Source organism: Mangifera indica, chromosome 1 (assembly GCF_011075055.1).
Source record: "Mangifera indica cultivar Alphonso chromosome 1, CATAS_Mindica_2.1, whole genome shotgun sequence".
In the NCBI taxonomy this organism is placed as follows: domain Eukaryota; kingdom Viridiplantae; phylum Streptophyta; class Magnoliopsida; order Sapindales; family Anacardiaceae; genus Mangifera; species Mangifera indica.
Window position 1 is genome coordinate 9,582,375 of NC_058137.1, and position 25,562 is coordinate 9,607,936.

Consider the following 25,562-nt stretch of genomic DNA (forward strand, 5'->3'; position numbering starts at 1 on the left):
CTGATATAAAACAACAAAATATAAATGAATGAAAATGTATGAGAATAAACTAAAGGGAGAGAAAGATGTTATGTGATTGGAACACATTGAATTGCCAAATACCGTCATCGAGAACACGAAATGGATGCACTGAGATAGAGATAAAGATGTAGTGGATGCTGAAAGAAGAAAAAAAGGTCAGAATTAGAAGACTGAAAAAGAAGAGAAGGTCAGCAGATTGAAGAAGAAGCTAAACTGCATGCATTAATTAGAAGAAGGGAAGTCTTTTTTCCTTTAACCAATGTGCATTTATTAGAGGTAGGAAAGTCTGAATTCCTTTGGCCAATATGCGTGAAGACTGAAGAGGGAAAGGAAGACTTTTCCCTAGGGCTAGATTCGAGCCGAGCTTAGCTCAACTCGATCGAGCCCAAAATGAGTTGGGCTTGGCTCAGCTCGATCGAACTTGAGCTCGAGCTGAGCTTGAGTTGACTCAATAGATTTTTTAAAATTTTTTTTTATACAAAATGACGTCATTTTCATTAATATATATTAAAAACAATGTCGTTTTGATAATAAAAAATGAATCGAGCCGAACAGAGTCGAATTAAGCCGAACGCGAGCCCGAAACGAACCGACCTTAGCCGAGCTCGAGTCAAGCTCGAGCTGAACTTAAGCTACCCATATTTGAACCGAGCTGAACTCAAGCTGGCTGCGAGCCGAGCTCGGCTCGATTCGAATCCAACCATACTTTTCCCTTTAATTAAAAATTTTAAAGTGAAACACACTGTACAGCTTAAAATTGTTTTATGACACAAGCGACCTGGCTAGTGAGTCGCTCAGTTACGTAGCTCAAGCTTGGATTTGGGCTTGTTCATATTGACATGTAAAACTCAGGTTTAGGTTTGGACTCGTTTATGTCAAATTCGTTTTAGCCTCATTCGAGTTAAACTCGATCTTGAATAAGTTTAGTTCGAATCTAGTCTTAAGTGAGAGTGATTCAGGAAATATTCAAATAAGATAGAATAAGAAGTGTACTATATAAACTGATATGTTACTATTGGATTATAACCCCGTTTTTACAAACTCACAGTAGTTTAGTTTTTACTAATGGACAAGGAAGAGGTTAGGAAAGAATTTTATGAAACCAAAAACCGTGTGTCAATTGGGTGGGAAGAATGGACATATGGCACTTCAATACTACCATAGGTTTGATTTAACATACATTGGTAATATGCGTACTCAGTTTAGTCTAGTGTATAATAGTTCTAGTTTTGAGTAAGTTCCAATTTTGTGTATAATGAGTATTAACCAGAAAGTGGTCATAACTTTGTGTATTCAAATGAAAGAGATTAGCAAAGCAATCTGACTTCGGCTTAAGTTGCTTATATAGTTCCTGCTAGACATATGATGAGTTCTAAGTGTAATGCAAATAGCTTATGAGGATCCAACTACTGTCATTGCTCAGAGCTTTATAGTGATTCCTAATACAGTCAATGATCGTAGTTGGTACATGGATTATGAGGCAATAGACCATGTTGCTTCAAATGCAAATCAACTAAACAACAAGGTGCATTATGCCAAGAAGTAACAACTTCAAGTAGAAAATGAGGAGTATGTACATATCTCACACACAAGTTTTGTTTCTTACCCTCAACTTTTTCAGAAAAATACTTGCATTTAAAGCATATCCTGTGTATCATATAAATCACAAAAAATTCATTAAGCATCTCTATACTAACAAGTGATGACAATGTGATAGTTAAATTCAATGTTTATTGTTGCTTAGTTAGAGATAGAGATGCAAGAATTATTCTTCTCCAAGCAATATTGAAGGATGGTTTGTATATTTTCATCAATCAGTCCACTAGTTCTAATTTCAATTTACTAGTACTAGACCTCAAAATGTCAATCTACTTTACAATTGACCGATACAAATTCAAGAAAATCAAGACGATGAATCTAAGAAAGCTAAGAATAAAACAATTTTGAATACTTATAAAACAAATTTTTCTATGTGACTCAACATGCATGATCACCCTTATTTTCAAACTCTTAATTTTTTCCTTAAACAATTAGGTTCTTCTGGAAAGCTAGAAAAATTTTTGTTTTGTGATGACTTCCAGTTTAGAAAGAATCACCAAAAATTTTTCCCAAATTTATTTATAGAGTTTCAAATTTTGTAGAATTAATTCATAGTGATGTGTGAGGTCCTTCTCCTTCTCCATCAAAAGTCAAATATAAATTTTACATCCATTTCATAGTGACATGTGATTTCACTTGGAATTTTTCCTTAAAACAAAAATCAGATGCCAAAATAGTCTTTACCTTATTTCGCAAATTAGTGGAGACAAAATTTGAGAGGAAAATTAATTCTATTCAAAATGATTGGAAGGATATTATAGAAATTTTATCTCTTATCTTTAAGAGCATGGTATCAATTTTAGACACCGTTGTCTAGTTTTACTATCTCAAGCTATTATGCCTCTGTATCATTGGTGGTTAACTTTGCAAGCTACAATTTTCCCAATAATTGAATGCCTACTCATGTTTTGACTGGAAACTCACCTTTTTAGGTCCTATCAATCGTAAACCAAATTATTCCTCCTTGAAAACATTTGGTTATGCTTGTTGTACCCATCTGAGACTATATAAGCAGAATAAATTTAATTTCACACTTAAAAATGTGTTTTATAGGGTATAGTTTATCTCATAAAGGATATAAGCATTTGAATTCATTTGGAATATCATTTGCTTTCACATGACATTGATGATGCCAAGTTCAGCTTAGTCATTAGTCATCTAAGATGAATGACACTGTTCATGTTTTTAGGGTAGATGTCCTAAAGTCAATCGAATTTGACATTTGTGGATGTAATTTTATATTAATAATTAATATAAGGATTGATTGTTGTTAAGTCATGTGCTTACTATTTATATGATTGTGTGAATAATAGGCCATTAGAATTGTAGAACTATGACAAGAGGATTAGATGATTGATCATGAGAACCTTATATGCACATTTACTGGTCATTCTAAAAATGTTCGTAGTCTCGACATTACAATGAATAAAGACACATATAATGATGATGAGATTATCATAGTATTGAGTGATTTCACCAAAAATAGTGACAGTTCTCACTTGTTGAAACTGTTATAGACAACTTAGTGTAATACATGGGTACATGTTGCAGATATGTTTATTAAATTGACTCGACCAAAAGATATCCATATAGATAGTTGTTTCACTGTCTATAGAATAAATCCCTTAAACATATCGGTGCATATGAGTTTTTGAGTTGAGGTTGCTAAATCGTCTCGTGTAAGGATCAGTATGGTTTGATGCTATCTAACATGTCATTGTAATTAGGGTAACTATAAAAACAGTAATCAGCCATATTATGAGATACATAGAGACTATGGTTAATCAATAAAAAATTTGTTACTTTTGAGTACAAGAGAAGATATATTACATGAGAATACTGAAAGACATTTATGACTACTTGAATTTGCGACTACAGTGGGATGAAGTTGTAACTTAATCCATGTTAGTCATTGATGTCAGTTCATGCTAAGAAATCATTGAGATAGACACATTTCTATGTTTTAGCCTCGAGAGATATTGGTTGATGAAATGATTGAATTGCATGTAGTTATGATGTTGTATAAGCTTAAAAGATATCTGTTGACACTCTATCGTTTATATGACTATAATGCTTTACTAGAAGCTAATCTTAGTTTATGTTAGAATTCACCATAAATTTGGAGACTATCGATTCAATAAAGAGCTTATAGGTCACACACATAAAGGAATTGAATCGAACTTAAAGGAGTGGATTATTTGTTGACAATTTTGGTGTTCAAGGTTGAAAGAGAAATAGCAAATGGATCGAGTTTGCCCAATAGGTTGAGAGGACTCAATTTGATTATGCTTTGACCAAGTGCCACTTGTGCATTTGGTATGATGGTTTTAGCCATGCAAATGCATGATGCCAACTAGCACCATGAAATAAAGCTTGTCAGTTGGCATACTTAAGTGTGCCAATCATGCAAGTGTTGAAGCTTGCCTATTGACATACTTAAGTATGCTAACTGTGCATGTGAAACATGTTAGCTAGGTCTTCTACATGCCAACTGTGCATATATGTTGAGGGTGTTGCACGTGCTTGGAATTCCAACCATGCTTATACATTTGCACATATAAAATAAAAGGCATAATTTTTTTGTAAAATATACAATATACACAGAGTGAAACTCAACCGTCATTCATCTTTTTTCTCTCTTTCTTGTGAATACTGAAAGTCTAGTTAAAAGCTCTAGTAGCCTCTTAGCTTAGATTTCCTCTACTTGTGTTCGTGCTTAGCATAGATACCAAGACACCACCTTTCAAGGGTTGGACAACATTTGATCTCAAGCCACGTAAAGATTCGAAGGAGCTATAAACGTAGTTATAAATCTAAAATACCTTATGATTGTTTTACATATTCATGAATATATGTTTTAAAATGGGTATCTTGGTTAGGGTTTTTCAGGCTTATTTAATCTTTAAATTTTTAAATTCTACCACATTATTGGTTATCAGTGCCCTGAAAACCATACAGTGGTATCAGAACCACCGTTTAGCATATATTCATGAAAATGATACCTATTGATTATTTTGATTAATTTTATATGTTGATTGCATATAATTGGATTAATTAAAATTGTTAAAATTGATAAAGATGATTTGCAATTGTGTTACTAGATGATTTGTTGAGTATAATGTACAATGTAAACTATGTTAAACTGTTGAGTGATGATTGTTGAATTTTGTTCGAGTTTTGTTAATATTACAGGTTTAATTTTTGGTTGAAAGCTATAAGTTTCATATTATTGCATGAAATCACCTTCTGATCCTATTGATTGCATGATCCAAGGGTTGCCACTAGTGTCAGTATGATTTACGTGTCGTATTTCTTAACTTGGTGATAGGCTTACCAAAAAATAAGAGGATTTTTGGATTTTCTGTCCTTAAAAAACCCAAAAAGTTGAGACAAGAATTTAAAACATGATGCATGACTAAACCAAAAATTGGCCTAATCGTGACTGAAGCACCATGAATGTGGCATGGTTGGACAAAATTTTGTCTAGCCATACTTGTCTCTTGATGTTTTGGCACCATGTGATTTGCATGGCTGGACAAAGTTTTTGTCCAACCATGCCTATTTTTTAGTGCTTTGCATGGCTAAACCAATTTTTGTCCAGCCATGATCTATCTTTGGTGCTAGCCACCTTGATTTTTCTAGCCATGCCCAAGTCGTAACTCTAGCCATGTAATATTATACAATTTTAGTAAATCCCAAATACACGGCTGAATGTTATACTTGCACATGTTGAAAATTATGATGTAGTCCTGTTTTGTCTAATTTGGACTAAATTAAGATTTATTGCAATTTTTTAAAACTCTATGGACTAAAAAAAATTTGTCACTTGAGATAATAATAACTAAAATTTTAAATTTTAATTGATATGTATATGTATGGATGTATATATGCATAATGCGCAATACGCAATTAAAGAACCTTGTGAAGGTTTTATATTTTATTTTATTTTTTATTTTTGGGTTGTAATTCCAAAATAGGGTTTATGTGCCCTGCCTTTATCTACTTTCTTCTTTTAGATTAGGTTCTTTTTATTTTCTTATAATTCTGTAACTAGAAAATAAAACAATGTAATAATTGAAGATCAAAGACGAAAGGACAAGCGTGAAGTCTCAAAGATGAAAATTCACCTAGATTGACTAGTTAAGCTCATCTTCACTCGAAGGGTTTTGATATTAGTTATAGTTGTGTGCTGACACATTTTTATTTTACGTTGTAGAATGTATGTGTAGTTTTTATTTTATAAATGTCATCTAGCATGTGGCTTAAAATCTAATAAGACTAAATAATAAAACTCTTGACTTAAATATTATGTTTAAGATTTAATTGGTGTCTTCCAATATGATGTCTTAATTAAGCCCCTATTCATTGAAATCTTGTTCGTCAAAACAAAAGGTACATTTCTATTAGGTGGAAAATTAGGTGATGCTCTTGTTAGGTTCGACTTAACTAATGTACTTTGCTTGTTTATCAAAGTGAAGGTGAATTATGGTATAGACATAAGTAGAGAATGCATTTGTCGATGCGAGGAGATATGTAGGATACACCCTACTGATACTGAGAGTTATATTTGAGGTCACATGATTTGTTAGGATAACACTTAACTTGAGATCGTGAGCTTTTGGTAATTAATTTGAGATTTACCTAATCAATTAATTTGAACTTATTCACCAAAGCGAAGGGGAGAATTAATACAATGGGATTTCTATCCATTAGGAAGTTCACTAGAACTTCTTAAGTTCAATAGTGAAGGCTATTGACTTAAGGAAAATAATATGAGTATTTTAATTATTACATTTGTAATAAAATGAATGTTAATAATTAAATAAAATTATTGATTATTTTATTTGTAAATTGTAATGCGCATAATCATCATGTCAAATCTAACATATCGATTAATTCTCAAAAAAGAAAATAGACTCACTAGAAGTAATTTCACTTATTGGTATATAAATCTTTAAATTATTCTATGTTAGGAAAAGCGGTTATATATCCTTGAAGGGTCGTTACCCCCGAAACCTGGTCCCAACACCATCTAGAAGGAAAGTGATACATTTAATAAGTATCTTATTAACTTTATGAAAGTTTAGTGTCTCATGTTGACTTCTATGTGCAAATGGATGAGTAATTTATACTTGCACACCTTCAAGAGTGCGTTATTTGATTACAAACTTTCTAAGGGAAGACAAGTTAGCCTTTATGTGGCTAAGATGATTAACTATATTGAGCAATTGGTAAGCTTAAGCTTCATCATGGACAATAAGTTTACCATTGACTTGGTGTTGAAATCCTTCCTTAAATCGTGGGCTAATTTCATTATGAATTTTAATCTAAACGAAAAGGAGAAAACCTTTAAGGGGTTATTCTATATACTCATGTAAGCTGAAAAAAAAGTATAAAAGATAGCTTTGACTAATCTACTTATGGTTGAAGCCTAAGCATAAAAAGTTACGGCCAAGGCTAAGGCTAAGCTTAAGCCCAAAGATAAGAAGCAAATGATATTGCTATTCAACTTATAGGTGATGGAGGGAAGAGAAAAGTTGTCTACTTCTATTGTGGCAAAACATGTCATTGGTAGAGACATTGTAAGACTTTTTTAAAGAACAAAAAGAAGAAGACAATTGAAGCCTCTACTTCAAGTATGTTTATCATTGGGATAAACTATTCTCCTTATTCATCTTGGGTTGTAGACATATAATATGGTTCTCATATTTGTTCTAATATGCAATGAGTGCAGTAAATTAGATTGTTGCCTAAAAAAGAAGTTAACCTACATGTTGTAAATATAACATGTGTTGTTGCATTAGTCATAGTTGTTTATTATCTTAGGTTACCTATTAAGCTAGTTTTAGAATAAAAACATTATTATTATGTAACTTATGTTTCTAGAAATTTAGTTAGTATGTCTATTTTGGACAAAGAAGGATATTCATTTTTTATTATTTGCAGTATTATAACCATTAATTAATAATATTCTTTATGGAACAACTGAATTGAATAATGGTTTATATATTCTAAAATTGGATAATGAAATTCTCAATGTGCAAAATAATAAATGATTGAAATCAAATGATTTCAATAATACATATCTGTGGCATTGTAGGCTAGGTCACATAGGATTGAAATGTATATCAAGACTTCTTGAACAAAGAATCTTACAATCATTTGACTTTTACTCATATGATAAATTTGAATTATGCCTATTAGGTAAGATAGCCAAAGCACCCTTCACTAGTTATAGTGAAATGACCATCGAACTATTAAGGATTATACATAGCGATGTGTGTAGGCCTATGATAGTGCATGGTAGATATAGGAAAACCTACTTCGTCACATTTACTAATAATTTCAATAGATATGATTATATTTTTTTTATGAAACATAAATCTAAATAATTTGATAAATTCAAATAATTTAATAACGAAGGAGAAAAGTAACTTCAGAAACAAATTAAAATCCTCTAAAGTAATCGAGGGGTAAATACCCGAGTGTTGAATTCAGACAATGCCTAAAGAAAAATGAGATAATATCTCAACACACTCCTTCTAGTACTTCAAAATATAATGGTATATCTAAATAGAGGAATAGAACCTTAATGGAAATAGTTAGGTCCATGATGAGTTTTACTAGTCTATTTATGTCTTTTTGGGGGTTATGCCCTAGAAATTATTACCTTTACATTGAATTGTGTCCTATTTATGTCTATGGATAAAACTCTCTATGAATTGTGGATTAGATGAAAGCCAAATCTAGATTACTTGAGGATTTGAGACTGTGAAACTTATGTCAATAACAAGTTAAGGGCTAAGTCTGAAAAGTATGTCTTTGTAGGGTATTTGAAGATTACTAAGGGATACTATTTCTACCACATAGATGAGCAAAAGGACTTTGTTGCTCATACTAACATGTTCTTTGAAAAAAAGTTTATTCTTAATAGAAATAGTGGGAAAAGGGTGAAGCTCGATGAAGTTCTTGTACATAAAATACGATAGATGTTAGACAGGATGATATGTCATCATAAATGGTTGATTATGATGAGGAAGTTCCTCTACTTCAGGTGGAACAACCTTAATGCACACAAAAGCTATATAAGTCTACATGAGTACGTTATAAGCAAGAAAGATTTGGTTTTCTCTTGACTCAGAATGGTGATATACTGGTCATAAATAATGACGAACCTAAGAACACGATGAGGTTATTTCAAGTCCAGATTTTGATAAATAGTTGGATGCAATGAAACCTGAAACAAATTCTATGTACCAGAACTAAGTATGGATTCTGGTCGATACATTTGAAGAGGTAAAACTTGTAGGGTGCAAATAGGTTTTCAAAAAGAAAACTGACTTAAAAGGTAATGTTTATACCTATAAAGCACGGTTGGTTGCCAAAGGTTTCACTCAAAACTATGATATTGACTACGATGAAACCTTTTTGCATGTCATTATACCTAACTCTATTAGGATTATACTTACTATAATTGTACACTATAACTATGAAATCTTTCATATGAATGCCAAAACTACTTTTCTAAATGGTTACCTTAAAAAGGATGTCTCTATGGCATAACATGATGGTTTCGTTCTTACTGGATAAACAAACAAAGTATGCAAGTTAGAAAAATCCATTTATAAACTTAAGCATGCTACAAAAAGCTAGAATATTCGTTTTGTTGAAACTATTCGTGAGTTTAGATGCATACAAAATGAAGATGTGTACAAGAAAATCAGTGGGAGTGTGATTGCATTTTTGGTATTATATGTCAGTAACATTTTGACTATTGGAAATGACATATCGAACTTGCAATCGATAAAGATTTGGTTATCTAAGTGTTTCTACATGAAAGATTTAGGAGAAGTAACCTATATTCTTAAAATTAAAATTTACTGAGATAGAGAGAGTAAATTGTTGGGCCTAAGTAAAAACATGTATATAGACAAGGTTTTGACTAAATTCAATATGGAAGAATCCAAAAAAGGATTTCTACCTATGTCTCATGGTGTAGATCTTTCAAAAGAGATGTGTCTATGTATATAACTAAGAGAGATAAGATAAGTAAGATCTTATATGCTTCGACTATAGGATCAATCATGTATATCATGCTATATATGAGGATTGATGTCTTATACGCTTTGAGCGTTTATAGTATATATCAATTTAATCTAGGTGAAAATAAATGAATAGCTATCAAGAACATTTTGAACTACTTAAGAAGGACTAAAGATGTATTATTGGTTTATGGAAAGTAATCTGAACTCACTGTAAGAGGTTATAATGACACCAGTTCCCAAACTAATCGAAATGATTACAAATCCCAATCAGGGTTTGTGTTTTGTTTAAATGGTAATGCATTTAGCTAGAAAAGCTCCAAACAAAGTATAGTGATTGATTCTACAGTTGAGGCTGAGTACATTGGTTTTTCATAAATGACAAAAAAGAATGTATGGATCAAGAAATTCATGACTAAACTTAGAGTGGTTCTAAGTATCATCGAGCCAATTGAGCACTCTTGTGACAACATTGGAGCTACTACTTAGGCAAAAAAGTGGTTGTCTTATCAAAAGTATAAGCACATACCTAGACAATATCCCTTAATTTGAGATATTATACAACGAGGTGATATACAGATAACAAGAATTGATATAGATGAAAATTTAGCTGACTTTCTGACAAAGCCTTTGTCACAGTAGAAACATGATAGACATATAGTCGAATTTGACATTGGATATATAATGGATTAGTTATAGTGCAAGTAGGAGAGTTTTAAGGTAGGTGCCCTAAAGCCAATAAAATTTGGCATTTGTAGATATAATTTTATATTAATAATTAATAAAATAATTGATTGTTATTCAATTCATATGTTGACTAATTATATAATTATATGAATAACATACTCTTAGAATTGTAGAACTATGACAAGGGGATTTGACAATTGATCATAAAAACCTTATGTGCACATTTGGTAGCCATTTTAGAAATGTCCATAATCTAGACATTGCAATGAATAAGGGAACGTGTAATGATGATGAGAACATCATAGTGTTGAGTGACTCCACCAAAAGTGACGATAGTTCTCACGTGTCAAAACTATTATAGATAGGTTGTTATAACACATAGATGCATGCTATAAATGTATTCATCGGATTAACCTGACTAAAGAATATCCATATAGATGGTTGCTTTGATATCTATGGAATAAATCCTCTGAACACCATGAGCACATGTGATCCTTTGACTTAAGGTTGCCAGACTATCTTGTGTAAAGATCGACATGGTTTGACACTATCTAACATGTTAATGTAATTTGGGTTACTATAAAGGTAGTAATTGACTATATTGTAAGATACATAGAGACTAAGGTTAATTGATAAAGGATTTTGTCACTTTTGAGCACAAGAGAAGATATCACATATGAGAAAATTAAAAAAATTGTATGAGTGCTTACATATGTGGTCATAGTGGAATGAGGTTTGTAGCCTAATCTATATTAGTCATTGATGTGTGTCAATTCATATAAATGAATTACTAAGATCGATACATTTCTATGTTTCAACCTCGAGAGATATTGGTTGATGAAAAGATTGAATTGCATGAAACTATGATGTTGTAAAAGCTTAAGAAATGCCCACTAACACTTTATTGTCCAGGTGGTCTTGATACTTTGCTAGAGGCTAATCTTGGTCTATATTTGAATTCATCCTGAATTTGGACACTCTCGATTTGATAGAGAGCTTATAGGTCACACACATAAAGGAGTTGAATTGAACTTAGAGAAGTGAATTGTTTGTTGACAATCTTAGTGTTCAAAGCTAAGAGAGAGATCACGAATGGACTAGGTTTACCTAATGAGTTGAAAGGGCTTGAGTTTATTTATGCTTTAACCAAGTGCCACTTGTAAACTTGGTATTATGGTATCGGTCGTGCAAATGCATGATGCCAGTCAATACCATGAAATAAAGCTTGTCAGTTGGCATACTTAAGTGTGCCAACTATGCAAGTGTTGAAGCTTACCAGTTAGCAGAAGCAAGTGTGTCAGCCATGCAACTAAAACATGTCAGTTGGGTATTTTGCCTACCACTCATGCATTTGTGTTAAAGGTGTCATGCTAGTCATGCTCAGATACCTACACATATAAAATAAAAGGCATAAATTTTTTGTAAAATATACAATCTACAGAAAGTGAAACCTAGCCACCATTCCTATGTTTTTCTCTTTCCCATGAACACTGATAGTCCAAACAAGAGCCTTAACAACCTGTTCGCTTGGATTTCCTCTACTTGTATTCGTACTCCGCATGGATACTAAGGCATAGCCTATCAAGGGTTAGATAGCGTTAAATCTTAAGCCACGTGAAGATTTAAAAGAGCCATTAACATAGGTATAAATGTAAAACACCTTATGAATGTTTTACATATTCTTAAATATATGTTTTAAAACGGGTATCTTTGTTGCGGTTTTTCGGGCTTGTTTGATTTTTAAAATTTTAAATTTTGATGCACAATCAGTTTTTGGCACCTTGAAAACCTTACAAGTGTATGCCCTATAAACCATATAATCAGTTTCAACTGTTTCATCTTGTATATAATTATAATTTATTAATTAAGAGAAAGTGTTCGATTGTCTATATATGTAAATTTCTTCCTTTATTTGTTTGAATATAAAATATGTATGTAAACTATCCAAATAATTCATTTAAACAGTAAACAAAATTATCAAATTCTTCTTTATAGACATGATATTAGCTAGACAATAATATCATACAGTAAACATATATAATACCTCCATTGAATATCATGAGATGATATTAGTGTGGATAACAATGATGGTCATGTCATTAGAGATGATATTAGTATGGTTTAACAGTTACTGAACAATTCTCGAATGTGACTAATTACAATAAATCAAATGACATTGCAATGTAGTCAATGACTTATCATATAGTTGTACTAGAATAAGGAGTAATCGTTTGATTTAAGATATCATGGTCGTATTTGATACAGATGCATATGGTTCATGTGGTACATAAATACAAAATAGTCATGTCCCATATGGTAAAACCAAGTTGGTTATATGCTGTTTGTATATAGAGACAAATGGTGATAAAAAAAGTATCTATTGACTTGAAGTTATTGGATTTGAAGTATCTGCTAACTTAGTAATTATTTGGTTTTGAGTTTCTCAATGAATGTCAATAAATATTGAAAACAAAATCTTTAGCCAGAGTCTGATATAAGTCATACGAAGGATAATGTGTGATGACACATTTTGAATATTGATCGATGATTCAGTGAAATATCAAGCTTAGGGTTTTGATAAACCATGAATTTGTACTTGATCAGTATATAATAACAGAAGGATCTTACCTGCATAGAGCATATAATTGAAAAATAGGTTCAATAGAATGTGTCTTCATCATAGTTTAAGGACTATGTTACATTATTAAATATTTACCATAGTCATTGAGTCTCTGGACATGTTCTTGGTTCATTCGAAATTGACTCACGGCTATGCTATGATAAACCTAAACGGTCACACTAATAAATTGATTGTTTTAGAGAGACTAATAATTGATTATCCAAGATGGTTAGCACTTTCCAATGGTAATAAAGGAAATATTATATAAAATATTATATGGATGTGACAACAACATTTTAAAGGTTAAGGTGTCAATGAGATAAAACATGGGTGGTTAATCTATATGTTAGATATATAAGCATGAATATTAAGTAAACTTAGTTATTTATGGGTGCCATGAAAAATGATTGAATTACAATTTAGTCCACCATTATATAAAGCAAGTTTGAGCTTAATTTAAGTGTGTGAATTCATTTTTGCTTGAAAATCTCTCTTACCTCTCTTTCTCTCTCAAGTCTTGACAAAAGGGACTAAAAACAAAATGTGGGTGCAACTTTTAATGGTCTTACAAGTGTGTTTCTTCACTCTATCATCTTCATCAAAGAGTAGCTTAGAGAAGATAAAATCCTAACCATTCTTTCATGTGTTTAAAGAACCATTGTTTCTTCCTTTCACCATATAAATTTGGAAGCATGTTTATGAACATGCATTGACATTTCCATCCCCATCTTTATCCATATTTTTCAATTGGTATTAGAGCCATTTTATGCTCCTTGCTTGTTACTTTTAACCAAAAAAACTGTGTTTTTATACATAATGGTATGTATGGCTCACATGGTTGTTCATGCATGTGCTTAGTTTGCATAAAAATGTGTTTTTATCAAACTGTTTCATTCGACGAAGTTTGTTTGGTTGATGATTTCCATTTATTTAAATGTTCTAATGATATTGAGTTGAAGAACATAATATTTGAAGCATTTTTCGATGTTTTAAAGTCATGTACAGATGAATGGTTCATAAACTACATGAGTGGATCCTCCAATACCACATGCATGTGTTTGTTTGGCTTAAAAATTAAATTTTCAAGATGAAATGTCTCATGCATGTCTCGTCAATGATGATGTTTTGATGAAAAGTGCATGAAACATGTGATTTTGAGACATGCATGTGATATTTGTATGAATAACTTCAAGTATCTACGAATATATTGAATTAACATGCATGTAAATTTTGAATTTATTAAAGAATAATAGCATATGTTGTTATGTTGTTACTTGTTAACACGTCATGTTAATGTTTGAAATTGGAAGATTTTGATTTCATGTGGGAAATAGCCCATTTTTCCAATGTATGTATTTTGATACATTATTTTGCTTGAATCATATTTTATAGATGTATGGTTTTACTTGAAAAGGATGAGTTATGTGTGGTGACATATAGATTCAAATGCTTGTTGAAATTGATTTAAAAAAAATTGGTTAAACATGCTAACTTACTACACTTTATTGCTGATTAAAATAAATTTGGACGAAACATAAAGTATATGCAAGTAATGTAATTGCATTTGGATGGAATGTTTGGTTGTATGATGAAATGGGAGTATAAGTCATATGATGAATGGTATGACATGCATATGCGTCATGAAGTATTATGCATAGTTTTTGCTTAATTGTGATTAAATGATCAAATTATGTATGACTAAAGATGCTAATATAATATAAGTTAGAGATGTAAAATGTTACATGTACTCTTATTCAATCATAACTAAATATACGTAATTGTTACTTAAGGTAAATATTATAAATATTTAGACTATATGAATTATAATATTTATTCTTAAGTCATTGGATAAATATTGTCTACATTAGATTTTGTTGCTTATTTCAATTGCATGCCTAATGTTTATTTATATTATGAATGAATGTATAATAGTTTATAAATATTTATTTAGTTGATGGATAGATATTTGTTTAGGATGATCATAAGTGTTATTTGTGATTTTTAAAATTTAAAGTAATTGAAATGTAATATTCTTTTATTAAGTAAAATCGAGTCTGCGTGCCAAAGATCTAGTTGTAATTGCATCGACTGGAAATAGACTCGAGTGACATCTAGATGATGGTTTGTTTGAAGATATAGACCTAGGTGAATAGTTTTCCTTTAGGATGTATATGAGCAATAACTGAACATGTTCTTAGTTCATTTGAAATTGACTTAGCTACGCCATGGTAAACTTAGATGGTCACACCAAAAAATCAAGTGTTTTCAAAAGACAAATAATTGATTATCCAAGATAGTTAGCACCTTCCATGAGTAATAAAGGTAACATTATATAAAAGTGTTATATGAATGTGAAAATAACATTTTAAAAGTTAAGGTGTCAATGAGATAAAACATGGGTGGTTAATGTATATGTTAGATATACAAGCATGGCTATAAAGTAAACTTTGTTATTTATAGGGTGCTATGAAAATTGTTGAATTGCAACTTAGTCCACCATTATATAAAGCAAGTTTGAGCTCATTTTAAGTGTGTGGATTCATTTTTACTCAAAAATCTCTCTGATTTCTTTTTCTTTCTAAAATCTTGGCCAAGGGACTAAAAACGCTAGGTGAGTGCAACTTCTAGAGGTCTCACAAGTTTATTTCTCCACTCCATCATCTTCATCAAAGAATAGCTTTGATAAGGCAAAATTCTAACCATTCTTTCTTGTGTTTAAAGAACCATTGTTTCTATTAATTGTTAATAAAAGACTTATTATTATTCAATTCATGTGTATGCCAATGATATGATTCTATAAATAATATGCCCTTAGAATAATGAAACTGTGATGAGAGGTTCAGACAACTGATCATAAGAACTTTATATACACATTAAGTGATCACTTTAGAAATGTTTGTAATCTTGACATTACTATGACTAAAGACACTAGTAATGATGATAAGATTATTATAGTGTTGAATTATTCCATTGAAAGGTGGCGATGGTTCTCATGCATCGAAACTGCTTGTAATACGTTGTAGACATGTTCACCAAACTAATCCAATCAAAGGATTTTCATATGAATAGTTGTTATAATGTTTATGAAATAAATCATCTAAACACCACTGGTGCATATGATCATTTGACTTGAGGTTATTAGATTGTCTCATGTCAGGATTGATATGGTTTTACATTATCCAACATGCTATTATAACTAGGGTAATTGTAAAGATAGTGATTAGCTATATCTTGAGATACATAGAGGTTATGATTGATCAATAAAGGATTTGCCACTCTCAAGCATTGAAGAAGATATCTCATATAAAAATACTAAAGGGCATCTATAACCACTTAAATATATGGTTATAGTGGGACTAGGTCATAACTTGATTTATGTTAATCATTGATATATATCTGTTTATATCGAGGAGCCACTAAGATAGAAACACCTCTATATCTTAACCATGAGAAATATTGGTTGATGAAAAGATTAAATTGCATGTAATTGTGATGTAAAGGTTTAAAAGATATCTATTGACACTTTGTTGACTGAATGGCCATGATGCATTACTAAAGGCTAATCTTAGTCTATATTTGGAATTGATTTGAATTCAGGCACTACTAATTCAATAAAGAGCTTATAGATTACACACATACAGGAGTTAACTTAAACTCAGAGGCAAGAATTATTTGATAATAATCATGGTGTTTAAGAATAAATGTGAGATTATTAATAGATTGGACTTGTCCAATAGAATTGCAAAGTCTAGTTTGACTTTTCCTTAACCATGCACAGTCAACCGTAAGCCACCATAAGGAAAGGAATGACTGTTCCCTATGATGGAGTCAGCTATTCCAAGTGTCCAAACATTATAAATAGTTGCATGCATTTGCAAGAAAAAAATAGAACAGTTTTTATTTTAAATACCTTAGTTATCCCTTCTTACCTTAAACACAAACATTAAATAACAAAGCCCTTGCAGCCTCTTATGATTAAATTAGCCTCCTTTTGAGTTCATGCTTCATGTAGATACTAAGGCACCTCTTTCTAAAGGTTGGATCATATCGTCTCTAACCATATAAAGAACAAATGAGCTATCTAATGTAGGTATAATCTCATTAACACCCTATGTTTGTTAATGCATGTTCTTAAATCATATGTCCAAAACGGGTATCCTAGTTGACATTTTCAAGATTATTTGTTTTATAAAGTTTTAAATTTTGCTACGTTGTTGGTTATCAATACCTTGAAAACCCAATAGTTTATACCTTTCACCATATAACTTTGGAAGCATGTTTATGAACATGCATTGAAATTTCCATCACCGTCTTTATCCATATTTTTTAGACACCACTTATGGATATAGAGTACAAGGGTACCGAGTTAAAACGAATGGGTGTAAAAAGATGCCAAAAAAATATGATAATAACAACACTAAGAGATAACAATGGAACACTAGATTGTGAGATGTGTAAGGTGTCGCGAGCTATCTTACTTACTTAGTGATTTTAATCTCTTGTTCTTTTTATGGTTTTATAGGAAGACAAGGTGAGTAATCAACATGTGGGGGAGCCAACGATCCAACCCAAGACGTTGTATAAGGTAGAAAGACATTTTAGCCATTTGCTATTTATATTGAGATTATCTATTTTTTTTTATAGTTTTACACTATGTTATAGTTATGCACACTTGTTTACCTTTAAGACACTTGTGATGTTTGGATGGTATTTATTATTTACATGAATGAGGTATTTTTAAGTCAACTATTGTTTACACCTTTTTGCAAGCATTTGTATTAAGACTATTATATCATGTTATATATCTGTTGTAGTTGAGTAAAAGTTCAAGTTTCACACGTCTTTTTGGGTCCATATTTTGTTTAGAGGAATGTTACAATAGACTTGCCTTGTCAACGAGTTCATGAATCACATTCATAATATGTTCCATGTCTTATTACTTTGCAAGTATGTGGGAAACCTGAGTCATGTGCTAAGAACTAATTGAGGAACTTGTGTATAAGGAGCTACCTGTGAAAATTCTAGATAGAAAAGTAAATGTGCTTCGAAAAAAGTAAATTCTCTTAGTCAAAGTCCTTTAGAGGAATCAAAAAGTTAAGGAAGCTACTTAGGAGGTCAAACAGAAAATGAAAGATCACTACCTGAAACTATTTGAGTCAAATTTCGAGGATAAAATTCTGAATAAGGAAGAGAGAAATGTGACACCCTCAAGTACACTCTAAGGGAATTTTTGTCCTTTCCTTTGAATTAGATTCAAATTCACATTGATTAAGGTTAGATTTGGAATTTGAATTCAAATTTTTAGCCGAATGTACGATTGTACATAGGGAGGTGTACACTTTTACATTGGTCATAATGTGGCTAGCACATGCAAACTACCACATTGGAAGAATTAAGTAACGTATGCCTATACATCCTTAGATTATGGATTAATTAATGAGTTTTGATTCTTGTATTGATGCCTATGATTGTTTATGTGAATGCATGGTTTAAAATCATTAAAAATAAAAGGAAATTTGACCAATAATGCATGGAATTCTAGGATGTCATGTATAACAATGTCATGCATGGTCACAAGCGTACATAGGCTAAGATCAAATAAAATTTATAAGGGCATATGCTCATACACATTTGTGTGTATGCCCCTATACTCCTCTTCTAAAAAATATGAATTCTTTGGAAGATGAACATGCAACAACCATACGCAATCATTTGTTGCTTAGATATGATTTATGACGTCACGAAAGCCCATGCACTAATTAGATATAATCATACATGACTGATTAAGGTTACAAAAATCTTAGGATTAGATAAGAAAAAATGACCCTTCGTGCTTATAGGTATGATCATTTGTTGCCTAGATATGATTTATGACATCATGAAAGCCCATGCACTGATTAGCTATGATCATACAGTAATCAAGAGATGGATGCTCGTGCACTTGAATAATACATACCCAAACATCACCCTTCATGCTTAAATGCCTGTGAAGAGTTAGACACGAACATACATGCAAAGATAATATTGTATGTCCATGCCCTAGTTATTTACAAGCAATACACAAATTGAATATTATGGATGTTTGAATATGAATTAAGGCCTATAAAGATGTCAAGATGTGTCTTAGAGATAGATACATAAGTTAAGCATTTAGAGATGAATAATAAACCCAACTATAGATATAATGGATTAGATTGATGTCGGAGAGAGTTTAAGGTGATTAGGTGTCAATAAAGATTCAATTATCTTGAGAAGTACAAGATAAGTCGATACTAATGAGACATAGATTATGAGATTGTAGGTTGACTTGAGAGAGTACCCATGACCGTGGCACACTTGTAGATAGGGTATAGTTCATCAATTAATGTCTTTAGATAGAAAAAGATTACCAAGATCGCATATCTATCAATTGACTAGGACTTATCAAGATATAGGTTTATTTGTTGATACACTAGCATCGCAGGTATACCAATTAGCAAAGAGATAGGACAACTAGGACTAAAGAGCCTTAAAGATTGGTTACTAGAGTTAGTATAGAGATTTCCTTTATTCACTTGAGATTCAAGTAATCTTAGATTGGAATATAGACTACCCAAGTCAAAAAAGGAAAGAGATAAATTTGATTGATAGATTGTAAAATGGATTATTTCTGCTTACTGAGTGTTTTCCACTCACTCCATTCCTTTTGATTTTGTAGGTGAAATGCATAAAGGTGACAACAAAGAGATGGCTACTTAATGATAGAGCGACATGCGACTGATGGACTCATAGGAATTCATAAAGTATGACTTTATTTTGATTGTGTTTTAATTTATGAGATTTTGGATTTCATTTATTACATATTTGATTATTTAATGGATTTAATTAACCTGACAAAATTTGACATAACCCATTAATCTGACAAGACATGACATAAAAAAAATTAAGTTAGAGTTATGATTTTCGATACAAAAAATAATTCAGATCGAGTTAGGATTAACTCTTAAAAAGTTAGATTGTGTCAAAGTTGACACAAAGCTTACTTGAATTGATCAGAACTAACCAGGACATTTTAAATAAAATATTATATAACATTATAACGGTAAAAAATCTCTAATATCATTTATCTTCTTTTTTTGATAGAAAAAGTTTTAATCTACAAAATCTCTCTCTAATTTGAATTAACAAAAAAATCGATATTTTATCACTAAATACCAAATTCGCATCACCCGAGGACATTCATTTTTATTTAATAACTCTTTTTAGCAAAATTATAAAAAATTATTTGTAGTTTTTTTTTGTTAGTGTGTTATAAGCATTATTGATTTAAACTTATTAGATTTGATTTGTCATATATTTGTTAATAGTTTTAATATTTATAATAGTTATTAATTGCATTATTTTAAAGTTGAAGTTATAGAGTTATTTAGGTTCTTAATTATGATATTATATTATTTTATCTCTACTAGAAGTGTTCATAATTCGGTTTAAACCATAAAATCAGACCAAATCATTTAAGAATTATGGTTTGATTTATAAAATGGTTTGGTTTGGTTAATAAATTTTTAAAAAATAGCTTTTAATTTGTGTTATGATATAGAGGATTTTCAAAATCAAATGAAACTGTAAATTTTTTTTAATATGTATGTATAATTATATTTGTTAAAATTTTTTAATAAACAATTAGGTGTATAACTTGTTTTTGTCATATTTATTTTTTCATTTTCTTTATATGTATATTTTATATATATTTCATATTTATTTTACATGTTAATATTATGCTATAAAAATTGTAATTCAATTAATTTTATAAAATAATGTATATGTATAAGTTAATAATTTTAATAAGTTTAAATTATACTCTAGATCGGATTAAACCATATTTTTTCTAGTTTGGTTCAAAAAATTTTCAAATTGTTTTTTCAGTTTGGTTTGAAAAAGCTCTCAAACTATACTAAATCGGATTGAGCACACTTTGAATTCTATAATTCATCATATAAAATAATAATAAGTAAACTATTACTATTAACTTTAACTAAAACAATTTTGTTTTGACAAAATGTCGTTTTGTGTCAAAATATTTTTTGTGTATTTTAATTTAGTAAGTATGTGTTTTAGTGTATTGTCTTGTAACAGATTGTGTTATTTTTTTATATTTGACAAAATGTGTTACTTCACTATAAATTATATTGTTATTTGTTATGTTTTGACACGACTTTACTTCTTACATAATTTGAGTCATTTTCAGTTTAGTTAGGTCAATACAAAAATATTTTGATTTGGTTTAAGGTTGAAAATTTTTTATATAATTTTATTTCAGTGCGGGTTAGGGTTTAAGATTTTTAATCTAAAATCTGAATTGATACAATATAAATACGATTTAATGACTCGAATTTTCAAATCTAGATTTAATTATAAATGCTTGGGGCTGAACTTTTTAATTGGATATACTTTATTATTTAATAAAGTTTTGAAAATTATTTGATATTTGTACATATTGACTTTAGAAAACCTTCGGTTTATTGATAATTAATTATAAAGAATATGTTATGAATTTAATACACAAGTATAAAAAGATAATGTGATATTTGTGCTTTTCATAGCCGGCTATTGCCTCCTAACTAGGAGAGCAAGAAAGAAGAATACTTCTTTACTGGGAGATAATGGTGAATCTTTAAAAGCTATTTTATTAACAGTTCAAACAATCTTTTACTTCCCATTGTCTGTACATTAATCCTATAGTTGCAATCTTTCATTAAGATTAAATTATTTACTATCTGGCTATGCAGTTGAAAATGATGACATTTCAACTATTGAATCTTTGCAATTTGATTTGGGGACAATTGAAACAGCCACAAACAAATTCTCAACTGATAACAAATTGGGTGAAGGTGGATTTGGTGCTGTTTATAAGGTATTGCAGTACATAGTGACTTCAACCTCTAAGAGTTGTCAAGGTTCAAAAATTTGTCAGTTTAGGGATTAAAAAAGTTTCAATAAATGATATAACAGTTGATTAATGAACATTTTCAGGGCATACTTTCTAATGGGCAAGCAATAGCTGTAAAACGGCTATCAAGAAGTTCCGTGCAGGGTGCAGAAGAATTTAAGAATGAGGTTTTATTGTTAGCCAAGCTTCAACACAGAAATTTGGTTAGACTACTGGGATTTTGCTTTGGAGGGAGAAGAAAAGATTCTTATCTATGAATTTGTGACAAACAAAAGCCTCGACTATTTTCTATATGGTCTGAACTGTCTCCATGAATTTCAATTTTCATAAGTCCGATATTCTTGTTAGGCTTTAGACCAAATGGATTCTTTTATCCATCCTCTGTAGATGGTAGAGTTGCTTCATTATCAATTTGAACTCAGCTCTAGATAGTTTTATTTTAGATTTTGATTTTGACATTTGCAGACCCTGAAAGGCAAGCAAAATTGGATTGGTCAAGACGCTACAATATTATTGGAGGCATTGCTAGAGGAATGCTTTATCTTCATGAGGATTCTCGCCTGAGAATTATACATCGTGATCTTAAGACTTGCAATATACTATTAAATGAAGATCTGAAACCTAAAATTTCTGATTTTGGCATGGCAAGGATGGTTGGAGTTGATCAAACTCAAGTGAATACAAATAGGATCGTTCGGATATAGTAAGTTTTTCTACTAGTTTTAAGGAAAGCAAATAAATGAATTTTGGGTTTTCTTATATCACTAAAATGGTCTTCATTTGGTATTACCAAATCGCTATAGGCATAACATCTGGAGAACCTGTTGAGTTAACCTTAAAAAAAATTAAAGTAATAATATATATACAAATAAATTGTATAAACTTATCAATATAAATTGAAGTGGTAACATTTCTTTAAGTGATTTTGAAATGACTGAAAAAGTAAACAATCATATTAACTAATCATAAATTATCATTTTAGTTTGTATAAACAACTTTGTACAATTTGTTTCTATTCATAGTTTTATCCAAATAATTAATGTATATGTTTTTTTGATTAAATTTTTGGAGGTTCCTTGCTGTCTTTAATATCTAACATAATCTCTATTGTACAGTGGTTACATGTCTCCAGAATATGCTATGCATGGACAATTCTCAGTGAAATCCGATGTGTATAGTTTCGGTGTCCTAGTACTAGAGATCATTACTGGCAAGAAGAACAACAATTTCTATCAAACAGATGATGCTGAGGATCTCGTGAGCTATGTAAGCAAAATATGCGTTGTATTTCCCCTTTGTTTGAATTAGTATCTTTAAATGCAAAGGGAGAGCGGAGAAAAAATGATTTAGTTGAATCTCATTAATTGTGACCAACTTATTATTTCAGGTTTGGAAACATTGGGTGGATGGGACACCATTGCAACTGTTGGATTCAACTTTGACAGATTCTTACTCAAGAAATGAAGTGATTAGATGCATCCATATGGGGTTGTTATGTGTCCAGGAAGATCCGGCTGACAGACCCACAATGGCAACAATAGTTCTCATGCTTAATAGTTATTCGATTACTCTTCCAGCACCTCAACAACCAGCATTTGTTCTTGGTAATAGAAGAAACGCTAGCACAGCTGCAAAGGAGTTGGACTTTGATCAATCTAAAAGCAACTCAATCCCATGCTCTGTTTATGACTCATCAATTACTGAAGTATATCCTCGATAATAGGGTGTTTTAGAACTCACTTGTTCAACCAAAAATGACAAAAATGCATGTTTCTATGTTGTAATTTAGTGAACTGGAGGATCCTTCATTTCCTATAGTGATCGGGCAAATGTAGCTTGAAAGGGAGGAGACGTGCTCAGTATTTTCTTGATGAAGATACAAATTTCATAATGTGGTATCACCAGGTATAATAATATTACTGAGGAAAGAGTTTCAAATTGTTAATTTCTCACTTCTTTCCGTTGATTTTGTTATCTGCTGCATTTTGAGTCTTCGAAACTAAACAAATTGAAAAATGAGTACCCTTTTATTCTACTTTAATTATTCGTCAAATACTTCTTTTGAACAATAAGAATAGGGGTAAAAGTCAAAAGCCGAATTGGCCGTGCCGGAGAAAACGTTATGTATTTTGCATCACTTCTGTCGCCATCCATTAAAGATTGAGATAAAAATTCTTATCTCAATCTTTCATTTAATATCATAAGAGACACGACAAAGTCTCTTTAGATTCGATCTAGGTAGCACGGAAGTAGAAATGTAGAAACGTGAAAACGCAGAAACGAAAACGTGGAAATGAGCATGTGGAAGAGTCAACAATCCAACTCAGAAGGTTGCATGAGGTAGAAAGGCATTTTAGCCATTTGTTATTTTTGTTGAGATTATGTATTTATTTTATGGTTTGACACTATGTTGTAGTTGTGCACACTTGTTTACCTTTAAGACACTTGTGATTTTTGGATGGTATTTATTATTTGAATGGATGAGGTATTTTTAGGTCAACTATTGTTTACACCTTTTTGCAAACATTTGTGTTAAGACTATTATATCATGTTATATATCTATTGTAGTTGAGTAAAAGTTCAAGTTTCACATGTCTCTTTGGGTCCATATTTTGTTTAGGGGCATGTATCTAAAGAGAAATGTTACAATAGACCTGTCTTGTCGATGAGCTCAGGTATCACATTCATAATGTATTCCAAGTCTTATTGCTTTGCAAGTATATGGGAAACCTAAGGCATATGCTAAGAACTAACTGAGGAACTTGCGTATGAAAGCTACCTATGAAGATTCTACATGGAAAAGTAAATATGCGTTGAAAAAAGTAAATTCTCGTAGTAAAAGTCCTCTAAAGGAATCAGTAAGTCAAAGAGGCTACTTAAGAGGTCAAACTAAAAATGAAAGATCACTACCTGAAGCTGTTTGAGTCAAATTTTAAGGATAAAATTCTAAATAAGGAAGAGAGAAATGTAACACCCACAAGTACACTCTAAGGGAATTTTTGTCTTTTCCTTTTAATTAGATTCAAATTCGAATTGATTAAGGTTAGATTTGGAATTTGAATTCAAATTTTAGGCCAAATGTACAATTGTACATAGAGAGGTGTACTCTTTTACATTGGTCATCACGTGGCTAGCATATGACAACTACCACATTAGTAAGAATTAAGTAACGTACGCCTATACATCTTTAGATTATAGATTAATTGATGAGTTTTGATTCTTGTATTGATGCCTATGATTGTTTATGTGAATGCATGGTTTAAAATCATCAAAAATAAAAGGAAATTCGACCAAGAATGGATGGAATTCTGGGATGTCATGTACGACAATGTCATGCATGGTCACAAGAGTGCATGGGCTAAGATCAAATAAAATTTATAAGGGCATATGCTCGTACATGTTTATGTGCATGCCCCTATACTCCTCTTCTAAAAAATATGAATTTTATGACAAACGAACATGCGACAACCATGCACAATTATTTGTTGCTTAGATATGATTTATGATGTCATGAAAGCCTATGCATTGATTAGGTACGATCGTACATGACTAATTAAGGTTACAAAAATCTTAGGATTAGATAAGGAAGAAGATGACCAGTAATCGAGAAATGTACGCTCATACACTTGAAGAATACACACCCAAACATCACCCTTCATGCTTA

General features: G+C 31.0%; 1 pseudogene; it reads left to right on the top strand.

The window, feature by feature from the left end:
* The first annotated feature begins 1,402 nt into the window (after nt 1–1,402).
* Nucleotides 1,403–23,843, top strand: LOC123213091 (annotated as a pseudogene).
* The last annotated feature ends 1,719 nt before the right edge of the window (nt 23,844–25,562 follow it).